Source organism: Nerophis ophidion, unplaced genomic scaffold, assembly GCF_033978795.1.
Source record: "Nerophis ophidion isolate RoL-2023_Sa unplaced genomic scaffold, RoL_Noph_v1.0 HiC_scaffold_100, whole genome shotgun sequence".
In the NCBI taxonomy this organism is placed as follows: Eukaryota; Metazoa; Chordata; class Actinopteri; order Syngnathiformes; family Syngnathidae; genus Nerophis; species Nerophis ophidion.
This window is the reverse complement of record NW_026907022.1, coordinates 300574-318369: the sequence shown is the minus strand read 5'-3', so window position 1 is coordinate 318369 and position 17796 is coordinate 300574. Positions and strand designations below refer to the sequence as shown.

The following is a 17796-nucleotide window of genomic DNA, read 5'->3' as shown; positions in this document are numbered from 1 at the left end:
ACCTGGGGATAGGCCCCTCCCACCTCCAAAGACATGCACCTGGGGATAGGCCCCTCCCACTTCCAAAGACATGCACCTGGGGATAGGTTGATTGGCAACACTAAATGGTCCCTAATGTGTGAATGTGAGTGTGAATGTTGTCTGTCTATCTGTGTTGGCCCTGCGATGAGGGTGGCGACTTGTCCAGGGTGTACAACGCCTTCCGCCCGATTGTAGCTGAGGTAGGCAGCAGCGCCCCCCGCGATCCCAAAGGGGAATAAGCGGTAGAAAATGGATGGATGTTACTCTTTATAGTTAACTAATTAGAAAATTAAAAAAATATTTACTGAGTCAGCTGCTAGTTCACATTTTGTGGAGTCATTTTGCTACCTGTCAAGGAGGGAATTTGTTCTTAAATATCTATAAATAATCCTTAATATTGCCAGCCATAGTGATTAATTTATTAATGAAAAGAACATTAAAACTTGAATCTGACAAAAAAGTAAAGACAAATGCTGTCTTCCTCGCTGCTAAAACATGATAAAAACATGCAACTGCTAGCCCCCACTTCTCACAATGTGGCGAGGTGGAATACTACAAGAGGCACTCTAATATGGTACTTAAATCTATATTTTTAGTCTTATTATCGAGGAATATTGAGGTCACACTTATATTAAAAAAAGTAATGTTAAAGTTTCATCCAGTATTCTGATGATGATGATGATGATGACGATGAATCTGTGTCCGAACTTAGGGTCCAAATTTTTTTAACAATGTTATTAATTCATACTTTTAATTGGAAAATAACATCAATAAAGTGCAATGGAGAAAATGTGTTGGAAAAAAAAATAAAAAATAAGATGACCTCTCTTTAACAATGGGAAAATAGAATAAAAATTTAGCAACATATATAATATTCAATAAATGCACACAACTTAAAAAGTCATTCCAGGACAACATATAAGAGTAGAAGATAAGAAGCACAACATTGAACATAAAATATACGTTCATATTAATCATGCTGTGTTTTTAAAGTACATTTAGCACAATCACCGTTTGAGTGTTTTTACATCCCTGCAGCTTCCATGACTGTTACACACTTGTGTTTACTGACCTGATACTTAAACCTGATTGTTTTATCACACAAACGGTTTCTCTCCATTGTGTGTTCTCATGTGTTTGGTCACACATTGCTTTCTGGAGAAACTCTTCTTACAAACAGGGCAAGTAAAAGGTTTCTCTCCAGTATGTATTCTCATGTGTGTGGTCATGTCAGGCTTCATGGAGAAACTCTTCTTACAAACAGAGCAAGGAAAAGGTTTCTCACCAGTGTGTGTCCTCATGTGTGTGGTCATGTGTTGCTTTCTGGAGAAACTCTTCTTACAAACAGAGCAAATAAAAGGTTTCTCTCCAGTGTGTGCGTTCTCATGTGTGTGGTCATGTTACGCTTTGTGGAGAAACTCTTCTTACAAACAGAGCAAGTAAAAGGTTTTTCTCCAGTATGTATTCTCATGTGTGTGGTCATGTCAGGCTTCATGGAGAAACTCTTCTTACAGACAGAGCAAGTAAAAGGTTTCTCTCCAGTGTGTGTTCTCATGTGTGTGGTCATGTGATGCTTTCTGATGAAGCTCTTCTTACAGACAGAGCAAGTGAAAGGTTTCTCACCTGTGTGTATTTTCATGTGTAATGTCATGATACTCTTAGCGTTGAATCTTTTAGCACAAATTGAGCAAGCAAAAGGTTTCTCTCCAGTATGTGTTCTCATGTGTGTGGTCATGTCATTCTTTCTGGGGAAACTCTTCTTACAAACATAGCAAGTAAAAGGTTTCTCTCCAGTATGTATTGTCATGTGTGTGGTCATGTATTGCTTTCTGGAGAAACTCTTCTTACAAACAGGGCAAGTATAAGGTTTCTCTCCAGTATGTGTTCTCATGTGTACTGTAAAATTACTCTTATGTCTAAAAGATTTTTCACATTCAGAGCAGTCAAAGTGTTTGCTGTTATTTTGATGTCTCGTATCACCTTCAGAGTCATTTTTACTCTTCAAAGGTTTTTGGATGTGGTCACTGTGATCAGAAGAGTGTGACATCATGTGGTCCATGTCTGACAGTGGAGCAAAGATGCTGTCTGGTTCTGACTTTATATCATCTTTGTCATTAACCTCCTCCAACCTTGGAAGCTGCTCCCACAGTTCCTCTTCTTCCTCTATATGAGTGGTCTCGAGCTTCTTCTGTCCCACACTGGAGCTCCACTCCTGCTGCTTGGAGGGAATCTCTTCATGACTCTCTGCTGACACCTGCTGGACGTCTGCAGAACATAAAACACAAATGAGGTGTTACTTATTGAAGTTTGCAGTATTCAAACTATTCACAGGTGAGTTAGGCCAAATAGACAGCACTCCACGTTATGCATTTATTTAGTTTACCTTTTCTTTGGCAAACCCCTATAAAGTTATTCATTTTCTCCACCTACATTCAAAAGACAGCATCCATCTATATCTTGAAAAACAAAAACAATGATGTGTGTGGTGTTTGAGAACAGTTTGTAAGAGCTTGACAGTAAAACTTTTCATGAACTTTAACTCACCTTAATGTGCTGGACGTCTTTGATCATTATGATTTTGGTTTAGAGCAGGGGTCTCAAACATGCGGCCCGCGGGCAAAATTGCGTTCCGCGAAACGTTATTATGCGGCGCGCGCTTCGATGTGACAATTTAATGTTGGTGCGGCCCATGAGTTTAATCTGAACGGCGCTTGATAGGTCATGCTTGCCCACGTCCCCAATTTTCCCGGGAGACCCCTGAATTTCAGGGCACCAATTCTCTCGAAGCCCCTGTCAATTTTTACCAGATCAACAATATTCAGGGAGTGCCATAAAGGCACTGCCTTTAGCGCCCCCTATATCCTGAATTGACAGCGTTCAAGCCCAATTAGAATAGAATAGAATATAATAGACTTTATTGTCATTATATTTGCAAATAACGAGATTAAAGACTCCAACTTGAGTGGCGGTTGTGGGAACAAATATGGGGTGAAATAAATAACACAAGGGGTAATAAAGGAAAAACTAACAATTGAAATAAACAGACAACTATCCAATAAAAATAACAAGCAATCCTGTACAATATACAGCACACTGTAGAAATACAAAATACTGTACAATATACAGAACAAGACAAGAGTACGGAAGTAATAAATAATAATCAGTATTGCACAGTAGGGTATTAGGGCATGATATTGTACAGGGGTGAATTATTATTATTATAAGTTAGATTTTAACATGGTGACAGCTCTGGAGAAGAAGCTGTCTCTGAGCCTGTTTGTTCTGGCTCTGATGCACCTGTAGCACCTGTAGCGCCTGCCTGATGGTAGCAGGTGGAACAGGTGGTAGCCAGGGTGTGTGCTGTCTTTGGTGATGGTTTTTGCTTTCTTGAGGCAACGGGAGTTATGTAAATGCTTCAAGGAGGGGAGGGGGGCAGCCGATATTTTTTTGTGCAGACTTTATGACCCTCTAATTCGCCTGTTTGTCTGCTTCAGTGCAGCTGGCGTACCACACTGTTATGCAGAGTGGTCCAGAGTCCAGAAGAAAGCAAATTTTGTATTTCATTTGGAAGTCAAGGCGCTATAGTCTGGAGGAAAGCTGGAGAGGAGCAAAATCCAAGTTGCTTGAAATCCAGTGTGTTCCCACAGTCAGCAATGGTTTGGGGAGCCATGTCAGCTGCTGGTTTTTGTCCACTGTGTTTAATCAAGTCTAGAGTCAATGCAGCTGTGTACCAAGAGCACTCCATGCTTCCATCTGTTGTAAAGCTCTATGGAGATGATGACTTCATCTTCCAGCATGATCTGCCAGAACCAGCAGTAACTGGTGTACTGACCATGGCATTACTGTCCGCGATTGGCCTGCCAACTCCCCTGACCTGAACCCCTTAGAGAATTTGTGGGGTATTGTGAAGAAGAAGCTGTAAGACACCAGACCCAATAATGCTAATGAGTTTAAGGCCACTAGCGAAGCATCCTGAGCATCCATAACACCTCAGCAATGCCACAGGCCGATTGCCTCCATGCCACGCCGCATTGATGCAGTAATCCATGCGAAAGGATTCCCAACCAAGTACTTAGTGCATTATTTGACATTTTCAAATATTTGATTTTGTTTTGCTGTTATAAATCTTTTTTTTTACTTGGTCCTAGGAAATGTTCACATTTTTTGAGATAGGATTTTTGAGTTTTCTTAAGCTGTATGCCATAATCAGCAATATTAAAATAATAAAAGGCTTGCAATATTTCAGTTGATGTGTAATGCATCCAGAATGTCTGACATTTCCATGTTTTTAGTTTCATTACAGAAAATAAAGGACTTTATCACAATATTATAATTTTCTGAGACAGTCCTGTGTGTGTGTGTGTGTATATATATATATATATATATATATATATATATATATATATGTGTATATATATGTTTTGATTGGATTATCCGGAGAATAGTGCATTCATTATTAGTCTGGGGGTAGGCAGTCCTGCCTACCCCCAGACTAAACGACTCTGAAACCAATAATGAATGTAACTGTCGCAAGAAACCTGATTGCCCTCTCAACGGAAGGTGCTTACAGACATCAGTCGTTTACCAAGCAAAGGTAATACGCAAGGACATTAACACATCCGACACGTACGTAGGATTAACCGAAGGAGCGTTCAAAACAAGATGGAATAATCACAATGCCTCCTTTAGAAACCAGACTTTGCAGAATTCTACAGAACTCAGCAAACACATTTGGAACCTCAAAGACAATAATGTTGAATATTCAATAACATGGCAAATTCTTGCATCCAGCACACCTTACAACAGTGGTAATAAAAGATGCAACGTATGCTTAAAAGAGAAACTGTTTATTATATATCATCCAGATCTATCATCCCTCAACAAGCGCAGTGAAATCATTTCAACATGCCGCCATAGACGGAAACACCTCCTAGGTAACACATGAGCCAATCACCACACCCCTACGCCTGCCTGTACCCACCCACTCTGTGCCCTATATAAACCATTGTATGTGAATGCTTCCATTAAAATCTCCTGATGATTGAGGGAACCCCTCATGAAACAGATCTGTAGAGATAAAGTAGTCTTGTGGTTTTTTTCCCCACACCTACACATGTATATATATATATATATATATATATATATATATATTATATATATATATTATATATACATACATAAGAGAGAGAGACAGAGGTATTGTAATAACTTGAAGTAAATAATGAAGATTGAAAACCAATTACAAAAAACAGAATCCCAAACAAATTTACTAAAAGCTTACCTTTTTTAATTTGGCATAGTATGTATATATTATTAATGTTGTAAATAAACTCTTAATACATCTAGAACAGGGGTGGGCAACCCGCAGCTCCGGAGCCGCATGCAGCTCTTTGGCCACTCTGATGAGGCTCAGCTGCATAATCACCGACCCCCTTGGTTATTTCGGGAGGTTTCCTTATTTTGGTGCATCTCCCGGACATCACCCGGGGCTAACAGTCTCCGATTTTCAGTCGGACTACAATATTGAGGGCGTGCCGTGATGGCTTTACTTTTAACATCCTCTGCGACATGTCATCGCGCCCGCTTTTACACCATGCTATCTGTGTGCCAGCCCGACGCATGCATTTCGCCGCTTCTGTCATCACACGTACGAGATTGCAAGGCATATAGTCAACAGCCACACAGGTTACACTCAAGGTTGTGATATAAACAACTTAAACACTCTTACTAATATGCGTCACACTGTGAACCCACACCAAACAAGAATGACAAACACATTTCGGGAGGACATCCTCACAGTAACACCGAACAGAACATATACCCACAATCCCAGCATCCGTGACCATTCCTGGCTATATTATACACCCCGCTGGCACCAACCCCACCCCCCGTGTGTCGCTTGAGGTGGGCGGGGTTGGGGGGGGCAGGGTTTGGTGCTAGCGGGGTGTATAATGTAGCCAGGAATAGTCACGGATGCATTGGATTGTGGGTATTTGTTCTGTTCTGTTTATGTTGTGTTACTGTGAGAATGTCCTCCTGAAATGTGTTTGTCATTCTTGTATAATCTTGTATAATGTTGTGCTTACTTGGACTGTGATGAAGCTGTGAGGACTCAGGTGGTTTGTCTTCATGCTCTTCAGTCTTCACAGAGACAACAGTCAGTGGAAACTTGCTGACATCAGCCTCCTCCTGCCCTACAGGACACTCTCCCTCCTGACTCATCCACACTTCCTCCTCTTCCTCTATAATGTGTGGGGGCTGTGGATCCTCTTCTTCCTCTTTAATGTGGGGGGGCTGTGGATCCTCCCCTTCCTCTTTAATGTGAGGAGGCTGCTGGACATCTGTTGGGTAAATAAGTAAATAAGATAAAGAGAGTATAGAAATAGTTTTGAAGTGACACTGTTAACACAATGACATGATTTGTGTTCTTTTGTGTGTTGTGTTAAAAGTGTGTAGCAAAACAACCAATAAAAACACTGGAAATACCTACTTTTTTCCTAAAAATTATTCAAAAGTGGTACAGTGAGTACAAAAACAGACTTGGAAATTTGATGGGGGGCAATTTGAAAAGTTTGTATAAGTACGAGGCAGCATTGATTGAAGCATTCTTAACTTCACTGATGTAAAGTGGGTAAATATTGTTTTGTGTATACGGTCTATGACACCTAAACTTTATCTGTAAACTTAACCATAATATTATAATGATATTGTCATTACCATAACTTCAATATCATGGAAATAAAAAAAATATAACTCCAAAATCACTAAAAAAACAAAAAAAACATTCATGGTATGTTTTTGTTATCATGCAACATACTTTCTTGAGGTCATTTTGTTGGCTGGGCCAAAAGGAACTTTTACCAAAACATGTTTTACTATGTGCTGTTTTATGGAGTATCTTCATCAACAATTCCTCTTTAGGAATTGGAGACCATCTACGACACGCTGAAGGAAAGTCAGTCAACTTTATGTTCTTTTAATAAAACAAGTGTTGACTACTTTGGTTACTGAAAATAAATGTTTACTTTCACTTATTGATGCATGTAAGTGAAAATCAGGAAGCGAAATTATTAGATTTGATTACAGTATAAAATGTATTTGGTGAGTGTGTGAGTTTAGTGTAAACATGTTGATACAGGTTTACATCTTCTTGGGGACTGGAACACAGATATGTCCTGAAAGGATGCACCCATTTTTAAAACCTTCACTAAACTGTGCCACCAACATTGTCTCACTTAGCTCATTAAGCACACTACCAGGGTGAGTGAGTCCTGTTAAACCTTCATAGACCTCCTTGTTACTTCTGACCAGTCTCTGATCACCACAAGTGGAACTACTGTATGAGGCTTAAGTGATCATTCCATCATGTTCTGTACTTATAAAGAACATAGAACCGAGGCTGACAGCCACAAAACAAGCAAAGCTACAATCCTCAAGACCAAGACTAGCAAGGCTTTCAATGACAAACTGTCAAATTAAGACTCTCCCCGGTACTTGCAATTACACAGGTCTTTGGGTCAATTCCTAACCTCAGAAAAGTAAATAACTTCACAGTCAAAGTGGGCGACAATATTATAACAAACAAAAATTAGATTAACTTTCTTGGCTGCATCGTAAATACTAATCTCTGCAGTGAAAAAATGATTACTCAGGTAGTAAAAGAATCAACCGACAAATTATATTCTTACTAATGTTGTCCCAATAACAATATTTTGGTACCGGGACCTTTACAAAAATGGATTTTGATACTTTTCTAAAAAAAAGGGATCACAGAAAAGTGCATTATTGGCTTTTTTAAATAAAAAATGTTTTGGGGTACATCAAAAAATATTTCCTATTGCAAGTTTGTGAACATACTGGACAACTTGTCTTTTAGTAGTAAGTATATAAAGAAAAACTCCTAATTTAGTCCGTTGACGTATGCAGTAACATATTGTGTCATTTATATTCTATTATTATTAGGTCAAAATTATTAAGGACAAGTGGTAAAAAATGGATTATTAATTTACTTGTTCATTGACTGTAAATATCTGCTTATTTTCAGTTTTAACATGTTCTACCTACACTTCTGTTAAAATGTAATAATCACTTATGTTTCTGTTGTTTGGATACTTTACATTAGTTTTGGATGATACCATAAATGTGGGTATCAATCTGATACCAAGTAGTTACAGGATCATATATTGGTCATATTCAAAGTCCTCATGTGTCCAGTGACATTTTTCCTGAGTTTATAAACATAATATAAATAATTACAAATAAAAAAACGAAAGAAGATGTGATGGCAAAACATTTTGATGTAAACATAGAAGTAGTACTTTTTAGAGGCGGTTTAGTACCGAATATGATTAATGCAGTTGAGATGGGCTTCAACCCCCCCCGCGACCCCAAACGTGACAAGCAGTAGAAAATGGATGGATGGATAGTATCACGGTACTTTACCAATACCGGCATACCGTACACCCTTACTTCTTATATTGTAGGATCACCCCGCTGGTGGGTAGAAATACACTTAAGACTCTGACACAAGCACTCATTTAAAGGCCTACTGAAAGCCACTACTAGCGACCACACAGTCTGATAGTTTATATATCAATGATGAAATATTAACATTGCAACACATGCCAATACGGCCGCTTTAGTTTACTAAATTGCAATTTTAAATTTCCTGCGGAGTTTATTGGTGAAAACGTCACGGACTGTAAGGAAATATTAGCGGTGCACCACACACAGCTAAAAGTTGTCTGCTTTAATGGCGTAATTACACAGTATTTTGGACATCTGTGTTGCTGAATCTTTTGCAATTTGTTCAATTAATAATGGAGAAGTCAAAGTAGAAAGATGGAGTTGGGAAGCTTTAACCTTTAGCCACACAAACACACGGTGATTCCTTGTTTAAAATTCCCGGAGGTGAAACTTTACTATGGATCAGAGCGGTCAAGCAAACATGGATCCCGACCAAATGTCAACCAGCAGGTTTCGGTGAGAAAATTGTGGTTAAAAAGTCACCTCTTACCGGAGATCAGCTGAACTTGCGCCGTCCATACAGCTGCCGTCGACTTCCCTCAGAGACTGGCCTCAAGACACCCGTGGAGACACACCTCCGACTATCAGGTAATATTAAACTCACTAATACGTCACTTCCTGTTCACGAGAAAGGACACAAAAGAAAAAGGCTCCGCTTTTGCTACCGGACTTTTTATTTATTCTGAAGATTTTGACAACTGATTTGCGATCACAGCCACAGGAGAGTCACCTGGCATCCTTGACCTCATTTTGGTCAGTTGTGAGGCACTGATACGCTGAAATGAGGCAAGTTGGAAGAGACGTTTGCCTCAAGCCATCGACGCCTTAACGCAGCTCAAAGCGGTTGCCTAGCAACCAAAAGCTACGGCGAGTTTACAGCTGTTTTAAAGTGCTTCCAATGTCGCAGAGTGTTATAAGTTGACAGACTAACACCTGAAATCGATCTGTGAACAACGCAATGCACGCATTGTTGGAACAAACAAGTTAAACGTGCTGCAAGTTGCTAAAGTAACTGCCGTTTAAGACACAAGAGTCACTGATGTCATCGATCTGCCACAATGCCAAAAGTTAAAGAGAAGACTGAAACCCAAAACCTTCGGTGTCAGCCGACACAGGACACAACTGGGACCAAGATTTGAGACTGGACACAGGACATGATGGGAATCAAGAAGGAGTACTACTAAAAATACTCCATGAATTAAAAGAAGATTGGAAAGAAATGAAAGAAGAAATGAAAGAAATAAAAAAAGATCTGAAAAAAGCAATGGAAGAACACAAATAAGATGTGAAAAGTCTGCAAACTCAAATCATCACCAGAAAAAATGAAGTCTCTGATATGTGCCAACAATTGAAAACCTTTCAAGAAGATATGCGCCAACAAATGAAGACCCTTCAAGAAGACAACTCCATGCTGTGGAATATCATAGATGAAATGGAGCAGGATAAACGAATGAATGATATCATGGTGACAAGGCACCGAATTAAACCAAGATCCTATGCGAAGGCTGTGAATAATGAAGGTGAACCAGATGAAATGGACCTTGTCTCGGCAGAACAGCAAGTGGTCAACTTTCTGCAATCGAAGGAAATTGAAATCGACATTAATACCATCGAAACATGCATCCCACTGAACAGAAGAGACAACAACGCCACTCCAGTCGTGCTCGTGAAACTCGTAAACAGAACATCTAAAATGGCATTGCTGAGACAGGGAAAGAAGCTGAAGGGAACAAATGTGTACATGAATGAGCATCTCACTAAACATAATGCTGGAATCGCCAAGAAAGCACGCAACTTGAGAAAGCAGGGAAAAATCCAGGGAACTTGGAGCGCCAACTGTAAAATCTACATCAAGCTGAATGGAGGTCCAGAGGCAAGAGTAATTGTTGTCAATGACATCAAAGACCTGGACAAATTTGAAGTTTACACAGCTTCCACAACAACGATGATAATGGACTCTGACATAAAACGAGCACCTAAATTCAACATCAACACTACTACGCTGCAAGGGACGACTAAAAAAGAAGACCTAGATTCAGGACTGCATCCATCTACACTTATAGACATTATTGAAACGACATCAAAGATTGTTGAGCAAGGAAATATGGAAGTACAAAACTTCTGCAACAAAGAGCACAAAAACAAGGATTTGGAAAACGATATAGATCCAGATACAATTTTTTTCCCCCACATTAGTAATAATTGTTTTTATTACAAAGATGAGCAATACAATAGCATCCTTAAAAGTGATAACAAATTGTCAATTGTTCATTTTAATAACAGAAGCTTGTATGCAAACTACAACAACATTAAGAACTTTTTGAAATACATCAAAAAACCCTTCAAAGTGATCGCCGTCACAGAAACATGGATTGATGATAAAAAAAAGGAATAGATTTTGATCTGGAAGGATATGAACTAAACTACATCAACAGAGCCAACAAAAATGGAGGAGGAGTAGTTGTGTATGTGATGAAGAACCCGAACTACAAAGTGGTAAAAAACATGTCATTAGCTATAGATAATATCTTAGAATGTATTACCATTGAAATATGTCAGGAAAATAGCAAAAACATACTCATCAGTTGTATATACCAATCACCTAAGTCAAGTATAGAAACATTTGAAGAATGGATCAAGGCAACTTACATGGACAATGGTCAAAAAATAATTTTCTTATGTGGTGACTTTAACATTGACTTATTGAACCCTAACAAGCAAAGGTCTATTGATGACTTCATTGATACAATGTACAGCATCAGTTTATATCCTAAAATCACAAAGCCAAGCAGCATCACAGGACACTGTGCCACACTTATTGATCATATTTTACCAATGATTTTGATAATAACACCACAAGTGGTCTACTTATAACCGACTTTAGGGATCATCTGCCAGTTTTTACAATATATGATGGAAACTGCAAAAAGAACATGGAAGACAAAAGGACATTTCAAAGACTGTGCACAGAGAAGAGGATGATTGCTTTCAAAATGGAGCAACAAAAGCAAGATTGGGACAATGTGTACAATGAAGATGAGGTTGATGAAGCATACGAACATTTCTTAAACAAGTTCATAATACTTTATGACAAACATTGTCCATGGAGACAACTCAGTAGTAAACATAGAAAGAATAATCAACCATGGATGACAAAAGGATTAAACAATGCTTGTAAGAAGAAGAATACGCTATATAGAAAATTTATAGTACAAAGAACTACAGAGGCAGAAGTTAAGTACAAAAAGTATAAAAACAAGTTAACAAACATACTACGATCATGTAGAAAAGAATATTACATGAGAGCAACATGGGGCATTCTCAATAGCATTATTAAAAATGGCACTAAGAGGGATTACCCCCAATACTTCTTAGATCAGGAGTGTCAAACTCAAATACAGAGTGGGCCAAAATTTAAAACTGAACAAATCCGCGGGCCAAGGTTGAACACATTGCCTTTTAATAGGGACCCAAACAAGTTTTGCAATGAATATTAAACAAGCAAGGCTTAAATATGGCAGCATGGTGGAACAGGGGTTAGTGCATCTGCCTCACAATACGAAGGTCCTGAGTAATCCTGGGTTCTTTCTGTGTGGAGTTTGCATGTTCTCCCTGTGACTGCGTGGGTTCCCTCCGGGTATTCAGGCTTCCTCCCATGGAACAGGCAGAGCTTATATAACGTAATAGTGCAAAATCAACTTTTAAAAAACAAAGGAAAAAATTTCAGTGGTATATTAAATAGAATTTAACTTAAAAAATTAATGCCTCTTTTCTATTTGCAGCCTTCTGAGGTAAATACCAACATTAACTTTTTCCACAGGCTAATAAATTTGAAAATAAAATTAAAATGAGGTGGGCGGGGATTTGGTGGTATATTGTAGAGTTGGTGCTGCAAAGGGTTCTTGGTATTTGTTCTGTTGTGTTTATGTTGTGTTACGGTGCGGGTGTTCTCCCGAAATATGTTTTGTCATTCTTGTTTGGTGTGGGTTCACAGTGTGGCGCATATTTGTAACAGTGTTAAAGTTGTTTATACGGCCACCCTCAGTGTGACCTGTATGGCTGTTGGCCAAGTATGTGTGTGTGAAAGCCACATATATTATGTGACTTGGCCAGCACGCTGTTTATATGGAGGAAAAGAGGACATGACGGCATGTTGTAGAGGACGCTAAAGGCATCGCCTTTAAAGCACGCTACCAATATTGTTGTCCGGGTGCAAATCAGGAAAATGGTTGCCCAGAGAGATTTTCGAGAAGGGCACTAAACTTCGGGAGTCTCCCGGGAAAATCGGGAGGGTTGGCAAGTATGAGTATTAGCGGTGAATGTGGTGTTACCGGCGGGCCAGCTCTAATGTTAATTTGATATTGCCTCAAGGGCCAAATGAAATTAAACGGTGGGCCAATGTTTGGCCCGCGGGCCAGAGTTTCACACCCATGTCTTAGATGGAAATAAACATAATGACAACATAAAGGAAGTAGTCGAAAGCTTTAATAACTACTTTGTAAATATTGGACCAAAATTGGAAGAAAGGATTCCAGACCCAGTTTCAATTGAGGACTATAATGATACCATAGAGCAAAATCCCAACTCCATGTTCCTCAGAAATGTGACACAGGAGGAAATAGTTAAAATCGTGAAAAAATGTAAATCAAAGTCTTCAACTGATTGTAACGGAATTGATATGGATACGATAAAAAAGGTTATTGATGAGATCTCAGGACCATTAATGTATATTAGTAACCTATCATTTCAAACAGGTACATCTCCAAACAAAATGAAAATAGCTAAAGTTGCACCAATTTATAAGACTGGAGATAAACATCTATTTACAAATTATAGACCTGTTTCTTTACTTCCACAAATTTCTAAAATCATTGAAAAACTGTTCAATAAAAGATTAGAGAGTTTCATAAATAAAAATAGAATACTCGAAGAGAACCAATATGGATACAGAGCTAATGTTTCAACTTCAAAGGCTTTAATTGAAATCACAGAAGAAATGACCAATGCAATAGATAGTAAAAAATGTGCAGCAGCAGTGTTTATGGATCTAACTAAAGCATTTGACACAATTAATCACAATATTTTAATCAAAAAACTGGAACGATATGGCATCAGAGGGTTAGTCTTAAATTGGATAAGAAGTTATCTAACGAACAGGAAACAATACGTGAAACTAGGCGAACACACTTCTACAACACTAAATATATCCTGTGGTGTACCTCAGGGATCAATACTGGAACCTAAATTATTCAATCTCTATATAAATGACGTTTGTAAAGTTACAAGAGATTTAAAGTTAGTATTATTTGCGGATGAAACAACAGCGTTTGGTTGAGGAGAGAACACAAAGAGGATAATACAAATAATAACAGAAGAAATGAACAAATTAAAAAAATGGTTTGACAAAAACAGACTATCATTGAATCTCAGTAAGACTAAAATAATGCTATTTGGTAACCGTAGAAAAGAAGTGTCAAACACAAATACAAATAGACGGAATAGAAATTGAAAGAGTAAATGAAACCAAATTTCTAGGTATAATGATTGATGATAAATTGAACTGGAAATCTCATGTAAAAAATATACAACATAAAAGTAACAAGAAATACGTCAATAATGAATAAAGCCAAAATATGTTCTGGACCGAAAATCAGTTTATATTCTCTACTGCTCACTAGTGTTACCATATCTGAGTTACTGTGTAGAAATATGGGGAAATAACTACAAAAGTACACTTCATTCACTAACAGTGTTACAAAAAAGATCAGTTAGAATAATACATCATGTTGGATATAGACAACATACAAACCCTTTATTTATTGAATCAAAGATACTGAAATTCCACCACATAGTGAAATTGCAAACAGATAAAATTATACACAAAGCAAACTATAACCTGCTTCCCAAGAATATACAACGATTCTTCTCAACAAAAGAAGAGAAATATAATCTTAGAGAAAAATGTAATTTCAAACATTTGTATGCACGTACAACACTTAAAACCTTCAGTATATCAGGATGTGGAATTAAATGATGGAATGGATTAAGCAAAGCAATCAAACAATGTACTAATATCATCCACTTCAAGAAACTCTTCAAACCTAAAGTGTTTACAAAGTAGAAAGAAAAAGAACCATGATAATAAACATTCTGAATTTATTCACCCATTCATTCTCAAAATAATCGTACTTATCTCATCGTATGGAATAAAGCTTACTTCACCAATTATTTATTTATTTATTTTTATTGTGATTACTTATTACTTATGGAGTATACATTGTGAATACATTGAGAACAGGAAGTGAACAAAAGTTTTAGCAACTGTTATGTAAAGAAAAGGGGTAGGAATAAATAAGCTCTGCTTCTTCCTACTCCTTTTCGAACATGTTGAAAAGAGAAACCGGAAATTGTGATGTATCATGTTGTATGTGTGATGTATCATGTTGTATACATGCATGTGTGATGTATCATGTTGTATGCATGTATGTGTGATGTATCATGTTGTATACATGTATGTGTGATGTATCATGTTGTATACATGCATGTGTGATGTATCATGTTGTATGTGTGATGTATCATGTTGTATGTGTGATGTATCATGTTGTATGTGTGATGTATCATGTTGTATGTGTGATGTATCATGTTGTATGTGTGATGTATCATGTTGTATGCTTGCATGTTCCAAATAAACTCAAACTCAACTCACTAAAACACAAGCAACACAATAGAAAGATAAGGGATTTCCCAGAATTATCCTAGTAAATGTGTCTAAAAACATCTGAATCAGTCCCAATGCAATAACCTTTTTTTTTAACTTGATTTTTTATTTTTTTTTCTAGTCCGTCGCTATCAATATCCTCGAATCCTCGAACACGAATCTTTCATCCTCGCTCATATTAATGACACAGAATGGACCTGCTATCCCCGTTTGAATAAGAAAATCTCATTTCAGTAGGCCTTTAACCCCACTTTGACTACAGAGTTCATGTTTGGTACCGTGATGCCTTAAAAGCCCTGAAAAACAAACTCCAGACAGCCCAAAACAAAATGATTGGGCTTCTGCTTAACCGTCCATCTCGGGCTCACCTTTCAGCCAACCATTTCCTTAACGTGGGGAGGCTCTTGGTGGCCGACAGAGTACATCTTCTTGCAGTTGGTCTGGTGTACAAGATACACCATACCACTAAAATACCCATGTACCTGTCTAGATACTTCAAAATATATTCACCATTATAACACCAGAGGTAGTTGTACAAATCACATTCAACCTAGATCTCACTCCAAAAATGTTCTAATGTGTTTGCCTGCCATACCACCAACATGTGGAAGTCCCTATCAAAAAGAAAACATATTACTGCTTGCGGCTACTCGTAACTGGGAATAAACATAGCCTTTTATCTATTTGAAATTATATTTGCATGTATTTTCTTGCAGTATATTTGTATTTTAAATGCTACTTTCTACATAGTACTGTGTGAGTTCAAATATATATTTCAACTGAAAGCATCTCAGGCTTTCTTGTAGCAGTGAATGTGTACCGTGATGAAAGTGTACCCTTTCCTCTGCAAACTTCTCATAACTCCTTCAATCAATCAATCACACATTGTTACAAACTGAGAGGAACATCAACCTCAAACTGTCCCCTTTTCGTGAAGAATCTAAGTCAGGGGTCTCAAACTCAATTTACCTGGGGGCCACTGGATGCAGAAACCGGGTGAGGCTGGGCTGCAAGAAAACATTTCTTAAAAAATCCAACATGCACTTTTTAATGAATTCACCTTCTTTGAATGGCTTTCCCGCCCTCGTAACATATTTGCCAACTGTGGCGATCTCTCCGGGAAACACCCGAATATCAGTGCCCCTCCCGACAATCCCCCGGGGCAAGCATTCTCCCGGTTTTAACCCGGACAACAATATTAAGGGCGTGTCGCGATTTCACAGTTTTTAGCGTCCTCTACAACCTGCCGTCTGGTCCGCCTTTCCACCATGGCGCACATTAGTAACAGTGTTAAAGTTGTTTATACGGCCACCCTCAGTGTGACCTGTATGGCTGTTGATCAACTATGTCTTGCAGTTGTTTACTGCATCTACAGAAGCCAAATACGGCATGTGGCTGGGCTGGCACGCGGTTAGTACAGGTTGTAGAGGATGCTAAAAGCAGTTCCTCCACGGTGCCCCCTTAATATTGTTATTTTGGATGAAATTCGGGAGAATGATTACCCCAGGAGGGGCACTGAAAAATTGGGAGTCTCCCGGAAGAATCAAGAGTATGCAAGTACACCGCTGTTAGGCGCCGTTCATATAAAACACGCGGGCCGCACCAACATTAATTTTCCATGTTAAGGTGCGGGCCGCAAAATAACGTCTCGCGGGCCGCAATTGGCCCGCGTGTTTGAGATCCCTGATCTAAATCAAAGCATTGCATCATCCCCACAAGACAAAGCATCTTCCTACTGAAGAAGTGTTAATAATGAAATGTAAAGTTAGTAAAGATGTGAGAGTAGGAAGTAAACAAACCTGTTCTGTGTAACACAACTTGATGTTTCTTGAAAACAGCGTCCAGTAGTTGATGTTGTCGCTCCTTCTCCTCTTTTGTACGACAAAGTTCCTCCTCATACTTTGCTATCGTTCTTTCGCACATTTTCACACAATCACAACACTTTACTCACACATTTGATCTCTACTTAGCGATGTGTTGATAACTTCTGTGTCTTCTGTTAGCAGCTAACAAGCTAAGCTAACTAACAAGCAAAGATAGCACGAGAAGCGGCACAGTGCTTCTAGCGCATCGAGACCACTTTATCCTTAAAGAAAGAATCAAATATGTATTTTATACGACGTAAATATTTCCAACTGGATAACAAATAATAAGACTGTCTTTCTCCGTCCATGTGCTGCACACTTGACGTTACAAGGCAGTACTGCTCTCTTCTGCTGCTTTCCGTTTACACCGGAAGCTGGGAATGACGTCACAACCGAGTGGACGAAGAGGTAGCTCTATATAAGATATTGCCTGCTGTCACTGTTACCATGCTTTTATAACCTGTAATATGTATTTGAACAACAATGTGACATAAAAGAGTTTCTTGTTTTTCAAAAATATATTCAAAGTATATCAAACACAGCTTTAATGTTGGGGTTCAGTGGCGCCCCCCTGCGACATTTATTGCAATGACAAGAGTGAAAGTGCTAGAAATTGTAGCGATATTACTGCCTGATTCCACGTGTTTTTATTGTGGTTCCCTTTTA

General features: G+C 38.4%; 1 pseudogene; it reads right to left on the bottom strand.

The window, feature by feature from the left end:
• Nucleotides 1-416: 416 nt before the first annotated feature.
• LOC133547428 (gastrula zinc finger protein XlCGF57.1-like) lies at nt 417-17499 on the bottom strand (annotated as a pseudogene).
• Between the last annotated feature and the right edge of the window lie 297 nt (nt 17500-17796).